At 39.5% G+C, this 17,388-nt stretch overlaps 1 long non-coding RNA gene across 2 annotated transcripts in view; it reads left to right on the top strand.

Moving 5' to 3' along the window:
• Window positions 1–17,388, top strand: part of LOC112477890 — a 76,333-nt gene that overhangs the window by 28,174 nt on the left and 30,771 nt on the right. For both annotated transcript variants that reach the window (XR_003045618.1, XR_003045617.1), the window contains exons 3-4: window positions 12,485–12,582; window positions 13,229–13,308. This is a non-coding gene — a long non-coding RNA (uncharacterized LOC112477890). The remainder of the gene's footprint in view (window positions 1–12,484; window positions 12,583–13,228; window positions 13,309–17,388) is intronic.

The following is a 17,388-nucleotide window of genomic DNA, read 5'->3' as shown; positions in this document are numbered from 1 at the left end:
AGGGAAAGGTAGAGGGAAGGAAATGACAATAAGTAAAACAGTCTTTACTGATCAGATTCTTAAACATTCAGATAATGTTTAGAAGAATAAATGAGCTTCTAAAATTGTGCAATTTAAATTTTTGTGTCATGGTGGTGAAGGTGCTAAAATCAAAAGCAAGGGTCATTTGTTCACCTAGGATCCAACTAGAAATTAAATAATAGATATTTATTTGTAATGAGTCTAAAACCCTCTACCCAAAGCTGGGTTTTTTTGTTTGTTTTTGTTTTTTGTTTTTTTAATATCCAAAAGCCATAGTGTGAGGCTTGGTATTATAGTCTGAGGATCTATTCTTTTGTGTATAAAAGCCCCTAAGGGGGAAATAAAAACCTGTTCCTGTGCCCTTTGTTCTGAACATAAACCTTTATAGCATTTCTCACTTTTAGATTTCAGGGTCCCCCAAAGAGAAGATAGTACATACTTTAAGGTAGAGAAGAGAACTATTAACTGGCGGTGTCAACTACAGCTTGAGGAGAAAATAGGGAATGCTTGGAGAATGCTCTGAGGAAACACCTTTCAAACTTTAGTGAGCATCAGAACTACCTGGAGGGACCCTTAACACATACACATTGCTGGGCCCCATCTCCAGAGTTTCTGATTCAGTGGGTCTGAGGTTAGACCCAGGAATTTGCATTTCTAAGTTCTCAGGAAAGACTGACACTGATGATCTGGGGAACCGCTGAGAACCATTGCTCTAAAGTCTAGGCAGACGTGAAAAGGAGAAAGAGAGGAGGAGTGGGGCTGTCTGTAACAACAGAATGAGTAAGGTCTGTTCATTTTGCCTGGCAGCACTTTAATACCAATAAGATTTTCCTGTTTTTCCATTTTTTAGTGCTTTGTCTTAAGATATAGATGGTTCCCTTTGAGTATCAGGTATATTGTGCCCTCTTGATGTTCCTCTTCTAGGAAAAGTTGAGTCTATTTGCTTTCAGGCTGCCTGTGCTCTCAAGTCCATAAGGTACCATCAATTGGTGTCACTGATAACTTGCACACAGCAAAACTAAGGACGCCAGTGCCCAATAAGGGGTCCAGAAGATGAACAGACCATCTTTTTTGTGTCCCCGTTCCCTTAAGAAGGCATGTACTTTGTTTAGACAATTTTGTCTAATTATGAACCTTTTTTTTGGAGGGGGGCGCTCAGAATGAGTTGGTGGAATAAACTATATGGGAGATAATTTGTAAAAGGTATCTAGTAATATAGGAGAGAAAAAAGAGCTTTTAGTATGAGAAAACTTGGGGGAAATGGTCAATGTGTGCTCTGCTTGAGAGATGGTGCCAGAGCGCTGTGGCTAGAGGGGTTTGGTTCAGGGGGATGTTTTTAACGTCAGAGAGAGACTGGGTCAGGGTAGCAGAAAAAGGTTATTTGCAGAAAAAACATCAAATATGACATTGAGTGTCTTCTCGTGTGTGCGTGTGTGCATGTGTGTGTGTGTGTGTCTATGTAGAGAGAGAGAGAGAGAGAGAGAGAGAGAGAGAGAGAGAGAGAAAGAGATTGAGCAGTCCTTTCATATCGTACTTGAAATGCCAGTACCAATGTTGAGTTCACCAACTCAGGGCTGTGATCTTCTGTGAATTCTTTAGGATCCCCAAAGATCCAAGCCAACTGGATAAGGGACTCTTTCCAAGGTGTGTAGTTTATTAGTTAGTCTCCCCAGGCACCTGAAATGCTTGACTTGCTCAGTTTTGTTAAGAGGCTTGAAGTTCATATGTACCAAACCATGAGAAATTTCTCACCACCACCCCTTCCCGAACCAGGTGGATAGACCTCAGGTTGCAGTCTCATACCTGAAGTGACACTATCATCCCCTCTTTTTGAGTTGACCCTGGCACTGACCTGGGCAACTGGAACATTAAAAAAGAAGGAATTATTTTTCCTAGAGGATTTGCGACTAGAAGAGTCACTGTGGTCTAGACTGGGAGGGAACTTGGCTACGTCAGTGACCCACATTCTATCCATCAGAGTCACTGGAGTGGACAAGTACATTTTTGGAATATAAAGATGAATATTGAGATATTTGAGGCTATTGCCAGTCATCTTGATACTGTTTGCTTTAATCAAATCAAAACTTCGCTTAGATAATTAAGACATTGAAGTTTTAAATTGGATTAAGAAAAGGAAGGAAAAAGAAGAGAGAAATGCATAGGCTTTTGGAATTAGTTACATTTTTAGGTCTTGCTCTGCAAAACCTAAACAAAAGCAAAATAATTAATATGCTTGTTCCCATGGATAGATTTCATTTCCTTTAGTTCTTTGGAGGGGATATTTGAATGTGATTAAGTTTGGCACTAATTTTCAGATACTATCAGTATTCAAATATAGCATGATTTATTTTACAATATCTCTTTTTAAAGTACAAAAATTATATTTTATTCCTAATTTTAATGTGTTCGAACTTCCAAAATCTCAGGCATAAAAAAATGGCCCTTAAAATTCCAGTTACATTGGTTTTTCTAGAAAGTGAAATTGTGATGCTCATTCAAAACAGCGTAAGTGGATCCAATGCCCTTAATACACAGAAGGGCATTTAAAAAACATACTAGTTAATAGATACAAACAAAATCTCAATAGTAAATTCCTAGGGAAAATACAGTAGTTGTTATGTATTGAAATCTAAAACTTTTATTGAGAGAGACAGAGATAGAGAAGGGCCAATATTGAATTACCAGGAGGGAAACATCTGTCCTCTCATTTCACACCTGCCTGGCGGAAATGGGAGGAGGACAGGATCACTGAGAACTTCCTCTGTCTTATTTTCAGAACCACCCACAGAAAGGGATGTGTACTGCTCTCTTTTTCTGCAGTGTGCAGTGACCTGCCCTGGATGGGGGTCTATGGTTAGACAGTTTTGTCCCTAATTGGGCTAATTTATTAGTTACAAAATTTGGCCAAGATCTAACCCCATTTTTTAGCCTTATCAGTTTATGAGCTGCTACTGTATTTTGACTATTTGACTTTTGTGTCCTACTTTTCTCAATGGGTTTCAAATTCAGAGCAGATTTAGGGCGGCGAGCAGTCATCACCCTAAAACTCCTCCAAGAGAGAGTACCGCTGAGATTTCCCAAAGAAAGTTGTTTAAAAGTGTTTCCTTTAGAATAGGGCTTTAATGTTTTTCCTACTCTTTAGCTGGGTCTGTGAGTAGAGACCAGAGGGATGTGAGAAGCGCATTATTTACTTTACTCCTGTTCTATAATGTTCTCATTCATACCCCAGGACAGCTGCTTAGATACCAACTGCCTTTCCATCTCTTTCCTCCCTTCCCCAACTCTGTACCACCAGGCACCGTGTTGTCTTTTATACTGTCTTGCCCTTTTCTTAAATTCTTTCTTCCTCTCTTAACCTATACAAATTTCCTGGGTCACAAGACCTTTCTTTGATTGATGAGTACCATTATTTTATACCCCTCAAATGGTACTTATCTAATAGTGCTTTGCAATTTTGCCTATATTGGATTGTCTTTTGTGTTGTTATCTAATATACTCCTGTTGTATAACAAGGCCTGAACCTCTTTGAAAGCAGGCTCTTAGATTTTACTCGCGTGCATGTCTCAAAATGCTTTGCAAATATTAGGTGCTTCATAAATATTAGTTGGCTGATTTATCTACTGGATAATCTTTACTGTGTCATTTTAGGGTAAGTATTGAAATATGTTACTAGAAAGATGGGATCTCTTTGACAGGTGATTGATTCATTTTAGCTAATAGATTTAAAATTTGCAAACGCTTGCTAGTTCTACTCTCAATAAGTTGCTAATGGGGGTTGACAGAAAGGAGTAATTGCTTCTATTTTGGCTTACTATGAATAATAATGATATTGCTGAGTCACTGTACCACAACAGCTATCAAACTAAGCATGTTTTAGATATTATCTCATTTAATAATTACAACAACTAAGCTGCTGCTTCTGCTGCTGCTTATTATCCTTGTTTTGCTACAAAAACTAGGGCTCCAATAAAATGCCAGATTGTAGGTGCCCATGCTGGGATTTGCACATGAAGCTTCTTAACTCCACACTTTAAACCACAGTGCCATGCTGCCATACGGCTTTTCCAAATCCATTCTCAAGAAGTTATTCAGCCATTCAGCAGGTGTCTTGTATCTTGTACTCTTCTGCTGTGGTGCTAATGAAAGGGAATGTTAGGATGATCATCTAATGGTTGAGAATATTGCTCTGGAATCAGCTGGACCAGGGCTTGATTCTCATTCTTTTTTTTTCTTTCTTTTTTGATTCTCATTCTTGTTACGTAAAAGCTGTGTGGTCAGGAGTGAGTTCCTTAACTTTTCTGATCCTCAATCCCATCATCTAAAATATCGAGAGAATAATTCTGTTAAATGAGATAATGCTAACAAAAACACCTAGCAGAGCACCTGTAAGTGCACAAGAAATGTGAGTAATAATTATTATAATTACAATTCTGTTTCAAACTACCAATGAGTGCATTAATGAAAGTCAATGAGAAAATTAGCCACTGGAAACCTGTGTAAAAAGGATTCTTGGAAAGTCAGGACTGCAGTCTCCCCAGGGGTTTAGAAATATATAGCACATAAATATTTTCTAAAAATTTTATCATTTTCTTTAGATGTAAGAATAATTCCACAGCACCTGAGTCTGACGAGGCTGCAAGCAGATCACTTAAGTCACATACATACGGACATGAGAGGATAAGGGGACTGAAGTACTTACAAGCACATTTATGTGTGACTCATACGGCCTCCCCACACATTATTTCACTTCCTCTGTGTAAGGCTCTAGCTGAGCCCCGTGCACTATGTGTGAACTCTGAGGCATTTGGACAAATGCTGTCCAAAGAAAAAAAGATAAGGGCAAGTCAGGAGTAAGAAGTTTCACTACATGGAACTGGGAAATTTGGAGGGCTTTTCTTTTTTGACACTTTTTTTGTGATTCTTCAGGTTCTCTGCTTTGTTTGCTAAATGAACTTAGGGCTGTGACGACTTTATATTTAAGACTAGTACACGAAAGAGCATCATCTTTGGGGTAGGCAGGTCAGACTTGGAATCCTTACTCTCCCACTCTCTAATCTACTGACCTTGGGGAAATCCCTGACTGGGCTGAGCCTCTGTCATCTGTAAAGCAGGGCCCAGAGTGATGTCACTTCTTAATGCTCAGGGTTGTAAAGGAAGGTACGTACAAGTGTGAAGTCCTGAGCTACGCAAGTATTTTACTGAAAGAGCTGTCATACAGCTGCTTTGCACCTTTGTCCCTTCTGCAAATCCCTTTTTCTTTGCATACAAATGAAGATAGGGAATATGCTGTTTTGCTCCCTGTACTATTTCCTCCCAACCTTAACCTATCCTAAGTCTGTGAAAAAGAATAGGAAAGTTTAAGGACTAAAAAAACTAACCAACGTGTTTGTGCTATTGGCCTTCATCTGCCAGAGTTCAACATCTTGATTCAGCTACAAACCAGCTACCCTTCCTTACCCACAGTCCTCCTGGAGCCTCCCTCTGTGGCTTCTTGGAAATATACCCTGATTGAAAACATTTCGTTCTCTTTCATATGCCCCAATCTCAATTTAGGTGTCTTTTCGGAGTAATTTACTGAAGTCCTCTCATTCGACAGGAGGACAATGTTATAGATGAGGCAGATGGTCTAGAATGAGATATTACTAACCTGAGGCTAAGTGAGGAAGTAGGAAGCTGACCTTTTCATTATACCATGTTGTGTTTCCTTCAATCCACTAAACAAGGGAAGGACAGGAGTGAGCCAAGTCCTGAAGAGGGTGGAGAATTAGAGGAGTAGACATAAACAAGAAATAGAGGTGGCTACTTATTTCCTTTTCCAGTAGTAAAAACATTTATACAAACATGCATATGTTTGTATACATTATGTGCACAATAAAGTATACAAATAGCTACACAAGTCCCCCAGCTGCTCAAGACAAAAATTCTTGAATACCTACCTAGAATTGGGATTATCGGAGAAAAATTCTTATTAGTTACCCCTGATCCAGCTCTAACTCTTGCTTTAATTTTTTTCCAATTTAAAAAATTACAGAAAAGAACAAAGATGAAATTATAATAATCTCTATTTCTATTACTTAAAATGAACCATTGTTAACATCCTGGCATATCTGCTTCCAGTCTTTTTAAATTAAAAGTAATTTATCATTATGTTTATAAAATTATAAATGCTATATTGAAATAAAAATTATTAAATTTAATGTTACTTGAATCTATATAAGTAAGACTAGAGAAACTATTAAACTTCAAATACATATTTCCTCTTCTCAAGAAATATTATTTCATAAAGTCTTTCTAAAGTTAAGAAAACATGAAAAATATTGATGCTGGAATCAAAAATTTTAAAGTTACATATTTTAATTTTCAACCTTTTAAATTTATTCCCTGCTATGAAAGAATAAGAGAATAGTACTATCACACATTTTCACATTTTTTCTATGTCCTTTACCTTTAATTTTTGTGTTTTATTATTATTTTTACATTGTTTGGGTTTATGGCATTGCATTTTATTCTGTAACTTAAATTTACATATGTTTAACACACAACATTAGAGTGGATTGAATGCTTACCATAAGTCTTTTTTTCTAAATTATATATTTATTTTTATTTCTGAATTTTAAACTTTGATTGTCTAGTTTCTTTTTTTAGACAGGCTCATGGGTAGCATGCTTCCTTAGTCCTTTCACTGTTCATAATGCTTTTATACTTGATTCCCATCTTGGGTATAACATTGTTGGGTCATGCTATTTTCACTTCAAACAATTGTTCTATTGTCTTACAGCTTTGATTGATCAAAGGCGGCCTGATTTGAATCCCTTGTAGGTTATTTGCTTTTTCTGTCCAGATGCCTGGAATAGTTATATTCCTGAAATTCAGGAGCTTAACCAGAATCTTTCTTGGTAGAGAGAGTCCTGTATCACATTTTCTCAGAACATATGTTCTTTCCAACTGTAGATATTTTTTAAAGTTTTTTCAACTCAGATAAATTTTCTTGTATTATATTTTAAATATATAACTATTGAATATATTAGGCTTTTTTAGGAATATTATTCTATGTCTTTTATATCAATTGTCTTTTTTTTCATTGCTTTATCTGTTTAAATATGTATGTATCCTAATTATCTCAAGCCTCTGTTCTACACCAATAATTTTATTATCAATGGTATTTATACAGCTCCTTGCTTTTCTAATTCATTTATTATTTAATTATACTGCTTTGGTTTTTCAGTTTGTTTCCATTGGTCTTCTGTTTTATTTTTCACAACACTCTTGTTTCATCCTTTTATTTTTGACCCAACTTTGAACTGATATTCTTGTTAAGACGTTTTGTGTCAAGAAGCATTTGTGAGAAAAGTTCCTTGAGACCTATTTCTTAAAGGATTTTGTTTTATTTTTATTTTCTTTTAGATGTTTTGAATAGTATGCTTCCTTCTTCTCTGACTGTGAAAAAAAATCCCTCAGTTGAATTGAAACAAAAACCCACAATTATGTTGAGACACCTGCATGTTTTGATTATGATTTCCTAACCAAAATCTCAGATAGAAACCAGGAGAGCAAAAGGGATTTGTACATAACCAAGGTTCACACAAGCATCAACACAGAAGGCTGACACCAGGTCATCGAGTGTTTCCTTATCACGACTTGTTAGTTTTCTAATTCTCTCCCAGTCTTATAGTCTGCATAGTTTTTGTGGAGTCAGAGAACATTTCTAGTTTTAGTTTTTGGCTTGCTTAAGCACATGTACTCCCATACAGAAGGATTAAGAAAGCTTTCTTTAACCCACATCTTCTTTATATATGAACTAGAAAATGAATATATTAGAAACTTATAACTTAAAATTTAAATCATCATGTACTAAGATTCTTATAGGGTAAGCAACTTACCACATCCCACAATACTTTTGGCATCAAAAGCTAAAAAATATCTAATTGGCTGAGATTCTAAATTGGCTGCATCTAAATAAATGCAGATTTAAATCTTTCTAAGGGAAGCAGTAACATATTCACAGGGAAAATACAAAGACTTGAGACTTATATGGTATTTAAACTGTTTTCAAATAATAGCAAGATAATAGCAAGAAATTAACCAGCTTCACTTAAGAGTACTCAATTTGTCATAATACCCAGGGTTTTTATAGTTTCTCTTCAATGCTCTCATAGTTAGAAGGAGGCAATCCATTTTGATTACATGTGCTAAATTTTGTGGTCTTCTGAAATGGTACACAGTAATGGCCTGTTTCAGCAAATATAATCAAATTGTTTCATTTACTTTAGCATGCAAATTCAAGCTCCCTAGTACAGTTTAAAATAGAAAAAAAGTTGCTGGCCTGGCATATGCTGGTGGCTTTGTTTGATTCTCCTTAGGCTGAGAGCAGGTAAAGAGTCTGCAAAATGTTTGTACTTTCATAGGGCGAATAATTACAACAGCATTCAGAATGTTTAGTAGTATAGTGCTTTTTGCGTAAAGTACGTGTTCACCAGAATCTCTTTTATAAATTACCACCCTCTGGAAACATTTAACAAAGTACAAAATTTAAATTTTGTTAAACCTTGCCTTGGAGTCAATCTTGTGTAGATAAGAAAGGGAAAACAATCCAACTGTCCTTTAGTTGTTAAAACAGGAGAAAGTAAAAGCTAGAAAAAACTAGGTGTCACAAATAACGTTTCTCTTTGGGAGCTCAGGATTCAAGGAGATCCTCATTGTGGAAATCTAGGCCCTACAGGGAATGTATTCACAGGATAAAAGATGCCCCAGTCTCTTTTGCCCTCGCTTGTGTTTATCAAACTTCATATTTCCTTTCATTTGGAGTCATAGCCACGCGTATACATAATGCTTAAAATATGTTGTCTCAAAAATCCAGGAGTAATGGAAAGTAAATTTATCCACCCAAAATGATGTGGTACCAATCAGAGTAAGAAGATTTTACAGATAGGAATGGTCATTTACCTCCACTTTTAAAACCAGAACAAGTATTCACTTGAGTACCTATTGAGATGGCCATTTTGCCAAATGAATGGTACATATAATAACATTTGCAATGAGCCTTGGGGGAAAAGCAACCCCTTCCAGAGCAATAGAGGAGAGCAGAGCTACTTGGAACTGAAGGGGAGGGTGTGGTTCTGTAGGAAATAGCAGTGGGTACAGCTTCTCTCAATTTTTGTTTTCCTGGACCCCCTGGTCAGACCTGGAAATCTGTGGGCCCAGCTCTGGTGGCTGCTCAACAAATACAATAGCACTGGATTGTGTCACTGGAGAGGAACTGAAATGCTTGGAAGGAGGGAGGTGAGCAGATGGACCTCCATGGATTATTATGCCGTGCTAGGATTCTTATAGAGTGAGCACCTTACCACATCCCACAATACTAGCACATCTTTATGCTGTGACTTCCACATTCATGTGTGGTCAGATTTATTAGCTCCTGGCTCACATATACATCCACCTTTATGACATGTCACCTGAATTACATCACAAAATTAATGTATGTCTGAAATAGGACCTTTGATTCTCTACCCTTTGCTTTGTTTTTCTGTATCTTGTTAATGACTTCTGTATTCTCGTTAATGTATCTTCATACACTGACCCAACGATTCTACAGAGAAACTCAGAAACTATCCTTGATAATTCTTTCCATCATTCTACTCCATCCTTGATAATTTTTTCCCTCATCCTACTTGTTTGTTGGCCTTCTGTCAGCAAATCCTGTCAATTTTCTCCTCTACTCTGGAAATGTGCCTGGAATCTGTCTAATTCTTTCCACTGGTCCTGGCCACCATCATCTCTCATTTAGATAAGGCAATGGTCTCCAAATCTGCAGACTGTTTTCTTCTTTCCAAATCTAACCCATGTTCTACTTCATGGCAAAGTTAATCTTTCAAAACACACATTAGGTTATGTTACTGCCATGAGTCAAACCTTTCCACAACTTCTCAACAAGTTTAAAATAAAGTTTAGCTCCTTTTGAAGGGCTATGAAGCTCTTTGTGATCTGGCCTATCCCTTCACCCCCACACTCCCTACGTGTTTACCCCAAGCTTATTAGGATGTAGCTACCCAAGTTCTATTTCAATGTCTCAGGGTCTCATTTTGAGTTCCTTCAAACCTAGGGACCTCTTCCTTAACATGGACAACCTTCTCTCTAGTGGTCTCCATATCAGCCTCCTGTTTGTTTTCTTCATTACGCTTATTTATATATACTGGAATTATTTTATTTATTTGCTTGTTTACCTATTTCTTGTCTGTTTTTGCCAACTAGTATATAATAACTCTGAGAAAAGGGACCATCTTTGTGGTCCTGCCCTTATCAGCAGCACTCAGGGAAGGAGAGAACCCAATAAATGTTTGCTGAATGAATGAATGAATGATTGAATGATGTGAAGCAGGCAAGACTGTGGCATAAAGACATACAGTAGGCTCTACAGAGGGAAAAGCCTGAGTTAAGGCATGGGCAGAATCTATAAAATTATGAATCAAAAGGAAAAGAAGTTTAGTCTCCAAATCCCAAAATATAAAACACTGGGCTGAAGAGGCTGCCTTTGACATTTCAGGGAGGTGATTTTATTTATTTATTTTTTATTTTTATTTTTATTTTTTAGGTGAGGTGACCCTTGGTTTACCTCACAGACTGCAAAGACCTTGTCAGCTTACAACCCTTTGTTTTTTCATTTTTTTATTTTTTACGCCTATAGCACTCGGTCTTCCTAGGTGGTCTCCCATCCAAGTACTAACCAGGTCTGACCCTGATTAGCTTTCAGGGAGGTGATTTTAGAACAGTAAACTTGCGAGACTCATTAATTAAGAAGCAACCTAGGAGGATATATAAATGAACGGGAAATGAATATCCAAAAAATTTACAAATGACAATGTCATAAAAGTCTACCAAATGAGGCCTGGATGACGGGAACTGTTATAGGTGAAGGCCAGGGAAAATTCACCATCCATCCACTTTTGTGAAAGTCATAGCTCTTGTCAGTCTGGGTTTAATTCAATATAAATAAAAGTAACTACTGTGTTTTTTGTTTTATTTTGTTTTGTTTTAAACGGAGAGCGGTACTAAGTGCTTTTATTTTCCCAGGTCTGTTTGGAGGATACTCCCTTTATACTGGTTAGGAAGCAGAGGCTTGAGAGGCTAAGAAACCAGCTAGAGGTCACATTTGGTGAGGGGAAGAGCCAGAGAATAAAAGTAGTACTGTCACTAGAGCCCTGTTCCTACCTTCTGTCCTGATCCTAATTAAAATTCAGCATCCCAAGCCCTAGGGAAAATGGCAAGAGACATTCGCCTTTAGCTTTTACTTCTCCATCCTTTACTCTTTTAGGTGGTTCCTACCCAGCCTTTAGAAAAGCCAAGTCCCCCTCCCTGACCTTTAGAAAAAAAAATGAAAGCTTATAAGTCATTAACACGTTAGCATGAATTAGCTAATGACCTTACAGGGAAACCACTGACCTTTGTGAGGTGAAACTATTTTGACCAGAGGCCTCTTCCTCTCCCTCAAGTCCTAGAATCAGAGCTGTTACTCTTGGGTCCATGCTGGCTAATGAGCATGTGCAGGCAGAGGAGCTCAATAAAGATTGACTGATTTATTGATTAATGGGAGCGAGGCTGAGCTTAATCTTCCCTTGCAGCTGCTCCTTTCCTTCCCTGTCTCTGGAGAAGGGTGTTTCGCTCCACCCAACATCCCCACATATTGCTTGCCCCACTCTTTTGAACTGGGACTTAATGGGAATTTGCTGTGAAGTTAATTGGAGGCAGAAAAACATCTAGAGACCCCAAAGAGGAGGGGCCAAACCCGCAGCCCCAGTGCTGAGCTCCTGGCAAAGCAGGAATCTCCATATCACACAAGGGGAAAGCCGATCAAGGCTTTCCCACTGCCAGAGCGGTACAGGGGGTGCGACCTTAATCCCCCAGAGAAAGGCCCCACCAAAGCAGCTTCAGATCCCCGCCTCTGTGTGCGAAGCTGTGAAAGAGCTAGAAAGGGCTCACAGACAGACGCTGGCAAGTGGCACTTGTGCTCCTGGCCCTCCTTGCATATCGGCTGAAAGGGAGAGAAGCCGGTATCAGAGTGACATTCTAGCTGGTAGGTAGAGAGTGCCTGGCATCTGGCATGGAGCTGGGCATACAAGGCCTCATCTGGGCAGGGGCTGCCTGCCACCAGGTGCTGAGGGTACAGTGTGGCTGTGACAAAGACAGCAGTGGTGTGAGGTTGCCCATAATCAGGAACATTTGTGTCCAAGGCCACACGGCATATTTTTATGTTTAGTTTTGGAGGCTGCACTTTGCAAAGGACACATAACAACTAATACATACACATAGTATGGAGAGGGGGTTTTACACTGTTTCATACGAGCAACCATGGAAAAAATTGCATCTGTTTATCCTTGCTACAAATAGGACCTAGAAGGTACCTGAAAGCCAACTTCAACTACCGGTAGAGTTGTGACACAGAAGATGGTTTTGACTTATTTCTCTCCAGTGCTTTGCTTTAGGACCAATGAGTAGAGAAGGTGGAAAGAAGAAGGACGAGTTTCTAAAGGAGGAGTTTTCTTATGATCAAAGGCATCTGAAAGCGAAGTAGGTATTCCCAGGGGTGTTGAGCTGATCATATTTGTGGGCTCAAGAAGAAGCTGAGGGATTGGCATGTACATTGTGTAAGGTGCTCAAGCATCTGAAAAGAGATTATCAGACCACTGAGGGTCCCTGCAACTCTGAGCTGTAGAGTTCCAAGAAGTCAAGATGGTAGCAGCATCTGCCCGTTGGCAGGATCAGGATAGTGGAACAGAAAATCCGCAGAATTCTCTACCTGTGCACAGGTAGCTGGGCACCAAGTCCTTGCTTGTTCTCCTGCAGAAAAGACCAGCACGGACACTCAAAAACAGCCTTTCAAGCACTGGGGTTAAAGGGGATTTTAGAATTCACTTCCAAATATCTCTAAACTCCAAACCCTGGAAAGACAAAGTCTTAGTGAAAAGAACTTGTCTTTACTAAATATTTACCATATTGTAGACCTGTGCTGCCCCATATTGAAACCATTATCCATAAGTGCTTGGTATGTCCACAATGAGTTGTATAAAATACATTTAAGATTTCAAAAAGATTTAGTCCAACAAAAAGAGTTTAAAGATATCTAATTTATATATTTTATACTGATGTTTTGTAATGATAGTATTTTGTAATATATAAGTAAATTAAGTTCACCTGTTTCTCTTCCTTTTTAAAGAATGAAGCTATTAGAAAATTTAAAATTACATATGTGGCTCACATTATCTCTCTATTGAACTGTGCTGCTCTAGACCCAGGGTAAGTATTTCTGTTTATTATCTTATTTAATCTTCAAGACTATTCCATGAGGTGGGCATTGCTATCACTCCCATTTTATTAAAGAAGACACTAGAATTTAGGAAGGTTGAGTAACTTCCCCAAGGCCACGCAGCTAATATGTTGCTGACTTGGGATTTGAACCCAGGTCCCCCAGACTCTGGGACCATGCTCTCCTGCTTTATGTTGCTGTATTGACATCCTCTTTAGAGAATTGCTGCTATATTATAAAAAGCCAAAGGAAAGAGCATGAGAAATGATTGTGGAAATGCTGACAGCAGCTAAACTACATAATTAAAAATGCAACAAGGCCTCTAAAGTATGCGCCGTAGGGGCAGGAATGGACAATGAATCTGACTCTAAGTTCCACCACAAAATCGTGTCCTCAGAAAAGGAAGACTGCAAATCCAGAAGCTTGGAAATGCACATGATGGGGAATTTTAACGTTTCAGAGGTGAAGGGCCGTCCAGGGTTAGAACTTCCCCAGGCCTGAACTCTAGGCGGGATTCAGGCCGAGGCAGGGACCCCTTCTACCTCATGAAGAGCCTTAGGACGAACACTTTCTGCGGGGTTGTTTGGTGGCATCACTGGTGGAGCAGGGAGTGGAAAGGAGGTTAGAGGTGTCCTGCGGAGAATTTAAACAGTGCTCTCTCTGGATTCTGATTTAACTAACTCATAAATGACCATCCTGTATTTGGAACTGCTTTACCTGATTCAAGAAGGCATTTCTTTCTTTTGTTTCCTTCTAGTTAGTATAGTGAGGGAAATTTTGCCTTGTTTCGAAGGGATTCTTCACATTTCTCAATACACAAAAAGCCTTCTCTCTCCCTGTCCTGCCCCCAGTGCCTCCCTTGAGGAGAGAGTGTTACTGGCCCTGTTACACTCCAGGGTGTCTCCAAGCCAGGCTGTGGTGGGCTGAGGGCTGCATGTCGGGGGGCACCCCAGGGCTTTGCCCTGCACTCACACTTAGGAAAACAAAGGGTACCTTAGGCTATGGAGGGTGGGGAAATCGATGACAGACAGGCCTTCTGTCGTTCTGAGTTAGATAAATAAGTACACCCCCTCTTCTCCAAATAACATTCAGTTCAGAAGACTCATGAGACAGAAGCAAATGGCCTGTGCAAATATCTGACTGAAGGGAGAAAGGAACCATGGTAATGATTTTACCTGCCCAAAGGGAAGAGGAGTGGGAGTTGGAAGGGAAGTGATTGACTTATAATTACACTGACTGGGGACTCTGGGGTTGTGATCACAGAAAATTACTAGAACTTTCCATAGCCCTAGAGCAGCCACAAACCCCCCAAAGCCCAAGGCTCTGAAGCAGGTTGGCTGCAGTCACCTCTGGGTCTCTCAGGAGGAGGTGGGGCACGTGGAGGGGGGAGTGGGATGCTAGCTAGCTCGAGAGGTTCAGGGCAAAGTGCCAGTTGGGACTGTTTCAAGGACCACCCAGGATCATGCAAGGGGGTGTGGGAGGCAGGAGATGAAACAGAGGGAACATTTTTTAAGCACAAGCATAAAGGAAATTTGAGGGTCCTATCCTCCCAGCTTCCAAGGTCTGGAATTATGGTGGGACCCACAGATAGGACAGACAAATGAATGACCCTTAGTTCAGACCCATAGTTCCTTTAGCTCTGCATTCTGGGTCTGCGAGAGGCCCAATGTGACTTAAAGGAATATAACTGTTCTCCTTAATGACCTCAGAAGGTTAGGGCTGCACCTGCAGACACACCCTGACAGACTTGCCTGCTGGAATTTATCCAACCCCTTCAGAATCCACTTTTGTTTCTAGTGCGTTTCTACTGGTAATATTGTTAGCAGTAATGGCTACGACCAATCAGGGTTCTGAGCAGGGTGGGGTAAGTCAAAAAAGGACATCTTTTTGGCCCAAGGTTGCTGCACTAGATGTCTGCTGTCATCTGTGCCTCTGTTTCGGGAGAGTGGGAAGAATAAGGCTGTTGTGCTTCTGAAATAATCCCCAAGTCCCATTAGCCCCAGAAATTCCATCAAAGTCCTAAAGGAGAAGGTAAATTAATAAACTTGGGTTTTCTGTCTGTATATTTTCCCAGCCCACATGGTAAGTAGTTAATGCAAATGATATAAATGTCTGAAAGATGTAAATGATGGCTTCGTAGTTATGTTTTTCCAAAGACCATTCATTGTAAGGCAGTGGTAAGAGGGACTTATTGAGCTAACTGCTTCGCAGATGCTCCTGCTTTATTCAGATTTTTCCCTTCATGGCACCACCAGTGAAAATCTACCAAGTTATGTCAATTCAGCCAGAAAAATACACAAGTCCCCCTTTTCTTATAAAGGGGTCGCATTATTTTAAGCTGCTTAGGGGAACATTCTAGAGTTCCAGACAGAGGCTGAACAAATCTTGTCATTTGACCAAAGTCCCAGTTAAAGCACTGAAATAATAGCAATAATTTCAAAGTCCAACATGAGATGCCCAAATGACTTCTGGAATTAAAAAGGCCTTGAAAGTTAAAACTAGCTCAGCACTCACCAGCTCCTTCCCACTTACACTCTACCTCTTACTCAGAACTGTATGGAAAGTAAAACCCCCACAGATCCAGCTCTGCCACACAGTGTTAGCAAGCGAAGTGCAGAGCAGGTCACAGTGTTTCTAATTCAGATTAATGACCCCGTTCAGCCCTGTCTCCTTAGCAGGAAATTAGAAAGTGTAGGAAGGAGCAAATAGTGATTTATAATGTGTGACTCTGGGTATTGGCAGTTATGCTCGTTAAAAGCTAAGATATTGTTTTGATATAAAATAATTGAGCCTGACTTATTTATGGGATAAAATATTCTGCATAATGGGGGATCCCTTTCACAAAGCTAGCTGGTTACATACCCATGTGCTTGAAGGACAGAACTGACCTTTGCCCATTTTGTGTTTGCTGCAGCTCTGACAGAAACAGTAATTTGGGGCAACAGCCTGGTGGGGTGTTGTACTTTTCTTGTACTCTGCTGTTGATTCCATATCTCTTCTTCCTTTCCTGGTCATCTCTCCCCACCCAGTTTAGTCCTAACATTCCCTTCTCCATGTTTACTTCTTCAGGAAACATTTAATTTGAGGGCTTCATTTGCCACTTGTTTGTGTACAGCCATTATCTTTTTCCCAAGTCTTATTATCTCTCCATTCCTTCTCTAAATCCTCATTTATAGCCATGTATATCCATTCTATCTCTCTTTTGCCCTTCATATTTTGTCTGTTACCAAGAGCTACTCCTTCCTCTTTGGATTCAGCTGTTTTCCTTCATTTTCACACTCAATATATAAAGTGGCTCAGGCTCTTGTTTAAGAGAAGGAAATGATTTCTTTGAATAAAAAATCACGCAGAGCTCAGTCCCTGGGCATGCCCAATAAGCCTTACCCTATGAGGATGCATCCTTTGTTTCATGTGCTAGAGATGTGTCTACCCTCAGATGACATACTGAAACAGTGTCGATGAGAACTAAGAGAAGTCGGATGAGCTTCTGAAATATGTGCATCTGAGAAGTCATTTCCAGACCCGGATGCGTATTGGAATCTCCTGGGTGGCTTTTTAAAATGCAGATTCTTATTAAATCTGAATATCATCTCCTACCACTCTCCCCCTTGCACACCCTCCTTCTGCCACTAGACTCCTTGCTTTCCTTTGAGCACAATGAACACGTTTCTGCCTCAGAGCCTTTGTACTTCCTCTTTGGAACTCTCTTCACCTAGATATCCACATTAGCAAAACAGAATCCCTCCATCTGCCTGTTTTCACTTTTTTTTCCTTTCTCTGGATCTCTTCTTCTGGTCATTTTTACTTCTGGTCATTTTTTCCTCCTAAATAATGAACTCTGCGAGGGCAGAGATTTTGTCCGTTTGGATTACAGCTTTATCCTTAGAGCTAGAAATAAGTTTCACACATAGTAGGCACTCCAGCAGTGTCTCCTGAATCAATGAATGAAGATAGACCAGAATCTAGGAAGGCTTATTCTAAACTGATGATTCTTAAACTATAATCCCTGGACCAGCAACTTTAGCATCATTTGAGAATTTCTTAGACATGCAAATTCTTGCTTCACACCA

The sequence above is a fragment of the Pteropus alecto genome, unplaced genomic scaffold (genome assembly GCF_000325575.1).
Source record: "Pteropus alecto unplaced genomic scaffold, ASM32557v1 scaffold131, whole genome shotgun sequence".
NCBI lineage: Eukaryota > Metazoa > Chordata > Mammalia > Chiroptera > Pteropodidae > Pteropus > Pteropus alecto.
The sequence above is the reverse complement of the archived record's forward strand: the minus strand, read 5'-3'. Positions and strand labels throughout refer to the sequence as shown.